This window comes from Elephas maximus, chromosome 11 (genome assembly GCF_024166365.1).
Source record: "Elephas maximus indicus isolate mEleMax1 chromosome 11, mEleMax1 primary haplotype, whole genome shotgun sequence".
Taxonomy (NCBI): Eukaryota; Metazoa; Chordata; class Mammalia; order Proboscidea; family Elephantidae; genus Elephas; species Elephas maximus.
The window spans coordinates 93,658,711-93,665,925 of NC_064829.1; the positions used below are offsets into that span (position 1 = coordinate 93,658,711).

The following is a 7,215-nucleotide window of genomic DNA, read 5'->3' on the forward strand; positions in this document are numbered from 1 at the left end:
GGATTCTGCTTAGGCTTGCTTTATGACCTAATATGTGGTCTATTGTAGAGAATGTTCCGTGTGCACTAGAAAAGAAAGTATACTTGGCTGCTGTTGGGTGGAGTGTTCTGTATATCTCTGAAGTCAAGTTGGTTGATTGTGGCATTTATATCTTCCATGTCTTTACTGAGCTTTTTTCTGGATGTTCTGTCCTTCACCGAAAGTGGTGTGCTGATGTTTCCTGCTGTAATTGTGGAGCTGTCTATCTCACTTTTCAATACTGTTAGAGTTTGTCTTATGTATCTTGCAGCCCTGTCATTGGGTGCATGAATATTTAATATGGTTATATCCTCCTGGTGTATCATCCCTTTAATCTTTACATGGTGTCTTTCCTTATCCTTTGTGGAGTGTTTAACTTTAATGTCTATTTTGTCAGACATTAATATTGCCACTCCTGCTCTGTTATGGTTGTTGTTTGGATATATTTTTTCCCATTCTTTGAGTTTTTGTTTGTGTCTCTAAGTCTAAGGTGTGTCTCTTGTAGGCAGCGTATAGACATATCGTGTTTTTTTAATCCATTCTGCCACTCTCTGTCTCTGTATTGGTGCATTTAGTCCATTTACTTTCAGGATAATTATGGATAGGTATGACTTTAGTCCTGTCATTTTGATGTCTTTTTTTGTGTGTTGTTGACAGTTTCTTTTTCCCACTTAATTTTTTGTGCTTAGTTTATCTTTATATATTGTCTTGTCCTCATATTCGTTGTTGATTTTGTTTCTGTTGAGTTGCTTTTTTTTCTTGTATTTTATTTTAATGAGTAAGATTGTTAGTCTCCTTTGTGGTTACCTTAATATTTACTCCTGTTTTTCTAAGGTTAAACAAGTTATTTCTGTATATTGCCTTGTTTTCCTCTCCATATGAAAGTTCTATGACTTCATTTCTTAGTCCCTCTTTATTGTTTTAATGTTGTCTTCTTTTACATAATAACATTGGTGTTTCCCTGTTTTGAGCATTTTTTTTTAATTTTGCTTAATTTTTGTGATTTCTGTATCTGGGTTGACTCCTGATATTATAGATTTTCTAACCAAAGAACTGCCTTTAGTGTTTCTTGTAGTTTTTGGTTTGGTTTTTACGAATTCCCTAAACTTCTGTTTATCTGGAAACGTCCTAATTTCACCTTCATATTTGAAAGACAGTTTTGCTGGATATATGATTCTTAGCTGGCAATTTTTTTCCTTCATTGCTTTATATAAGTCATTCCATTGCCTTCTTGCCTGCATGGTTTCTGCTGAGTAGTCCAAGCTTATTCTTATTGACTCTCCTTTGTAGGTGACTTTTTATTTATCCCTAGCTGCTCTTAATATTCTCTATCTTTGGTTTTGGCAAGTTTGATTATGTCCTGGTGTCTTTAAAATCTACCTTATGCAGAATTCATAGTGAGCATCTTGGATAGATATCTTCTCATCTTTCACGATATCAGGGAAGTTTTCTGCCAACAAATCTTCAACAATTCTGTCTGTATTTTGTGTTATCCCTTCCTGTCTGGTACCCCAATCACTCATAGGTTATTTCTCTTCTTAGAATCCCATGATTCTTAAGGTTTTTTTCATTTTTTTAAATTCTTTTATCTGATTTTTCTTCTAATATATTGGTGCCAATGGTTTTATCTTCAGTCTCACCAATTCTGCCTTCCACTTGTTCAATTCTGCTCCTCTGAGTTTCTATTGAGTTGTCTAATTCCGTAATTTTGTTAATCTGAATTTCTGATTGCTGTCTCTCTATGGATTCTTACAGCTTATTAAATTTTTCATTATGTTCTTGAATAACCTTTTTAATTTCTTTAACTGCTTTATCTGTGTGTTCCTTGACTTGTTTTGCGTATTGCCTGATCTCATTCCTGATGTCTTGAAGAGTTCTGTATATTAATCTTTTGAATTCTGCATCCAGTAATTCCGGAAATGCACCCTCATCCAGAAGATCCCTTGATTCTTTATCCTGAGAGCTTTTTGAAGTGATCATGGTCTGCTTTATGTGATTTTATATTGAGTGTTGTCTCTGAGCCATCTATAAGCTATCATATTATTTATGTTTGCTTACTGTATCCTAGCTTCTTGCTTTTTGTTTGATATGCCCAAATGGTTTGCCTGAGTGAGCTAGCTTATTTTCACCTTTGAAGCTCTGCTGTTGTGTCACCAGACGGCTAGAGCTGTTATCAAGTGTATCAACCTGAGTGTCCATTCGTTTGTCTTGTATGGATTCAGCTCAGGTGTCTAGGTAGGTGGTCAAGTGTGTGGTACAGGCTCTGTCCTACAGTCTGAGGGGGGGTAGGGGTGATTGGTGTAGGTACCCATATCTGGTTGCAGCAGGGGATAATGCTCTGAAAAAGGCAGGGGGCTGACAACCATCGCAAGTGTCTGTGAGGAAAGCGCATCTCTGTTTCCTAGAGTGTACAGGTTGGTGGATTCTGCAGATGGACCATGGGCACCCAATGCTTTTGGTTGTAAGGACTGGGAGGTACTAGTTATCCTTGGACCTCTGTCGCAGGTGGCTTGGTGACCTGAGTGGAGGCACCAGTCCTTAGGCTCCTGATGTGGGTAGGTGAGGACCCTGTTTAATAGGCAAAGCGGTGTCAAACATCAAACACCCACCTCTCTACCACGCAGCTGAAACCATTACAGTCTGCCAACAAGGGCCTATTCTCTTGAAATAGGCCCACACAGGCCTATGCAGGGGGAAAAGGTATTCAAAAAACCTGGACTGTTTATGCCTGGACTGGAGCTGCTTCCATACTGAACTTCCCAGGTTAGTGGAGCTGGCAAATTATCTTTTCCCCCAGTTGTGAATTTATTCCTTTTCCAAAGCTGGGAGAATGGCCTAGGGTGCTCAACAGAGTCTATTTAAGGCCAAGGAAAATTGACAGCCACTGAAGCTGGCTTGAGGGCGGAGGGCACAGTAAAATATACACAAGTACTTAGCTTTTGCTGAGAGCTCCGTTTTTCTCTGGTTCCAGAGGTGTGAGTAGGGCGTGCGGCATCCTGTTTCTCCCTGAGGAAACTGCGGCTGAACGCTACTACCAGCTCGTCACAGCTGCTGCCGGAAATGGTGACTGCAGGATTCTGGCAATTCAGGTCCAGCAAGTGTTCTCAGCTTCTGAACTGTCTCTCCCTCCCCATCACTCAGTCCATTTTTTAACTTTGCCTTTGATATTCAGGGCTACTAGCTTGTCATAAATATAATCATTTCACTTGTTTTTTTTGGGTCTTTGTTTAAGAGGGATTGCCAGAAGTGTCTGGCTATTTCGTTGTCTTGGCCCTGCCTCTCCCAGATTTCTTTTTTTAAGAGATACAAAATATTGTGTTTTCTAGATCCCAGTATGAGATTTGCAAGGTAGCAACAGGTCTCTTGCTTCCACATTTAATTTCAGCACATCACTTTGTACCATTCTAGTTCTTTCACTGAACTGAATAGTGAATGTAACACTCTTCATCTTTATACAGAACCACTTTGTACCTGTCATTGCCCTAGGTGTATTTTAACATCACAAAAGCCTCAGAAAACCCTTCAATTCACGTATCCTCTAAATTTTTCACTGGAGTAACACAGGGAAGAAGTGTAAACATAAATTGTTTTAAAATGTGTTAAAAATAACAGGAAAATTTTATATTAAGGAAAGGAATTTTATTACAGTTGAAGAAGATTCATGTAACATATTGCTTAATACTGTAATCTCAAGTTGACACTTTTAAGCCTTTGAAAACTCTTTAGGTAAAATTATTATATTTATTATCTGATATGCACTTCCACACATTAATTTTCATGAAGCTAATGGAAAAACATTAGGTATTTAATCTAAGTAGATTCCACAAGCAGTTCCAAAAATCATATTTTACAAAGGGTCCTATGTTTGCAGCAGGAAAGGGCATGTAGGATGATACTAAAAACCACACCACTTGCCAGAGAGTTCCTACTCGCGGTGACTCCATGTGTTTCAGAGTAGAACTGTCCTCCATAGGGTTTTCAATGGTTGTGACCTTTTGAATGTTAGAGTGCCAGACCTTTGTTGCAAGGTGACTGTGGTTGGATTAGAAATGCCAATGTTTCAGTTAATAGTCAAGCACTTGTTTATGGAACACTGGGACTCCTAACATGATATTAGCATGAAGAAAATTGTAGAGCTTGAAGAGTAAACATTCAGTATTGTATTAAGAGTATGACTCCAGTTTTTGATGTTTCACTACTGACAGCTTTTAAGGCTCAGCCCCTTCCTCTCCTTTTGCCCCAATTGGGGCAAGCTGATAAAAAAGTGAGGTGCTCCCTACCTTTTGGTACTACTGGGAAATCCAAACCATATACAGGTACTCTCACCCCTGGCCCACCTCCTAGCCACCATAAATATACAAGCCAGTCTCGTATCCCTGATCTCTCTGGCCATTTCATACCAGCTTGTGAAGCCTGCCCAGCTAGTATGTAATAAGCATTCTCATTCCCCTTTGGGAATGATTCTTAACATCCAAACCAAACTTTGTCCCTGGAGTGATCACAAGTGAAGTTAAAGGAAAATGTTTTGGGGAGTAAAGATAGGAAGTTCCTGGTTTATCCACATTGTGTATCACAAATAGTCATTTTTGTCATCCAGTGAGGTTGCCAAGCAGGGGAAAAAATATTACTGCTTTCAAAGGAGAGGGAGGTCATCATATCTCCATTATTTCTACCACATTAGCAGTACCTAGTAAACTCTCATTCTGTTCTCAAGAAAGTCTCAGTCTCTCATTCCCTTAGCCTACTCTTCATTTCTTGGTCACTTAGTAGAGCAATCCTTTTCTGTAGTTGATAGCGATCCTCTCTTGTACCAACAAATCTGGAGAAGACGGACCTGAACACATTTTTTGTAATGATTTAGAACACGGTTTTATGTCAGTCCTCCAGCTCTTTCGACGCTCTCATTCAAATTTACACCGTATCTTAAATTCAGTGTCCTTACTGATCCCTTCCCCGAGACCACCACATTGACACATAAAAGACCTGTGATAAATATTCTGAACATCAGGTTAAAAGTCAACAAAATAAAGCCTTTTCAAGAACTCTAAAATAGTTGAATAAAAATATTGTCTAAACTGAAAATATTTGGATCTTCCCAAAGATATCCTTGTGATTTTGTCACCCATCATCTCATAAATTTAAATAACATTGACTTCGAATTACACTGCAGAATTTAACACCTGAAGTTGATTAATCCTCAAGGACTAGATGCTTAATTCTTTGCACTATGAATTCTCTGATATGTATACCATTGTGAAAACTACCTAAATGATTTATGACACTCTGTCAAATGTTATTACTTGAGAGCGTTCTCTCCAGTATGCATCCAAAGGTGTGAACATATGATAGAAAACTTATCACATTCATCTGTTTCTCTCCAGTATGAATTTTCTTATGATCCCCAAGACTTGAGTTTTAAGTAAAAGCATTGACACATGTATTGACAATATTCCTTTTTCATTATGCATTTTGTGATGTTTTACTAAGGTTTGCAAAATGGCTGAAGTTTTGCTATATTTATTACATTTGTATGGGTTTTCTGCAGTATGGCTTCCCTTATGACCAGAAAGGCTTGAACGTATGGCAAAGGATTTGTCGCACTCATTACATCTGTAAGGTTTCTCTTTGTTATAATATCTGATGATCCCTCATGTTTTAGCTTTGGATAAAAGTGTTGACAGATACATTTACAAATTTCCTTTTTAGTGTGTATGTTCTGATCTCTAGTAAGGCTTGAAAGATGGCTAAAGGTTTGCCACACTCATTACATTTGTAAGGCTTCTCCCCAGTATGAATTCTCTCATGACCCAAAATATGTGAGCGTGTGATAAAAGCCTTACCACAGATGTTACTTTGTAAGGTTTTTCCGCAGTATGAATTCCCTGGTGAATTTTCAGGTGTGAATTTCCAGTAAAGATCTTGCCACATATATTACATGTATACGGTTTCTGGCTGGAGTGCATTCTCTTATGTTTAATGAAGTTAGAGAAGGAACTAAAGTCTTTGCCACACTCATTACATTTGTGAGGTTTCTCTTTACTGTGAATTATCTGATGATATTCAATGTTTGAACTCTGGGTAAAAGCACTGACAGATATATTAGATTTACAATGTTTCTTTTCGGAATGTATTCTCTGATGTCTAGTAAGGTTTGAAAGATGGCTAAAGGCTTTGCCACACTGATTACATTTGTAAGGCTTCTCTCCAGTATGCATTCTCTCATGGCTCCAAAGATGAGAACATCTGATTAAAGCCTTACCACACTTGTCACATTTTTAAATTTTTTCTCCAGTATGAATTCTTTAGTAAGTTCTGATTTCAGACAGGCACCTAAAAGCCCTGCCACATACATTACATATATATGGTTTCTCTCCAGTATGAATTCTCTTATGTTTAATGAAGTTAGAGAAGGAATTAAAGTCTTTGCCACACTCATTACATTTGTGAGTTTTCTCTTCACTATGAATTATTTCATAACCCCCAAGGTTTGAGGTATGGATAAAAGCATTGAAAGATAAATTATATTTACAATGACCCTTTTCAGTAAATATTTTCTTACATCTAGTAAGGTGTGAAAAATAGGTAAAGGCCTTGCCACATTCATTACATTTGTAAGATTTCTCTCCAGTATGAATTCTTTGGTGAATTCTGAGATCATACGTTGCCTAAAGGCCTTGGTACACACATTTATAAGGTTTCTCACCAATATGAATTCTTTGGTGCATTCTGGGGTCCTACTGTTTCCTAAAGGCCTTGCCATATTCAATACATTCGTATGGTTTCTCACCAGTGTGAATTTTCTTATGATTCCAAATGTATGAAAGAGTGGCAAGAGCCCTACCACATTCTTTACATTTGTAAAGACTCACTTCATTATGGAGTCTCTGATATCGAGTAAAAGAATAATGCAGAGTAAAGGCTTTGCCACACTCATTACATTTGTAAGGTTTCTCTCCAGTATGGTCTCTCATGACCTAGGAGTTGTGAGCATCTGATAAAAGCTTTATCACACAGTCATTACATTTATAAGGTTTTTCTCCAGTATGAATTCTTCGGTGAATCCTCAGGTCAGACTGGAGTCTAAAAGCCTTGCCATGTACATGTATATGGTTTCTCTCCAGTATGAGTTTTCTTATGCTTAATTAAGTCTGAGAAGGAATTGAAGGCTTTGCCACACTCATTACATACATGAGATCT

General features: G+C 37.8%; 1 pseudogene; it reads right to left on the reverse strand.

Annotated features, from left to right (window-relative positions):
• Positions 1-5,673: 5,673 nt before the first annotated feature.
• LOC126086205 (zinc finger protein 678-like) lies at positions 5,674-6,989 on the reverse strand (annotated as a pseudogene).
• Positions 6,990-7,215: the final 226 nt, after the last annotated feature.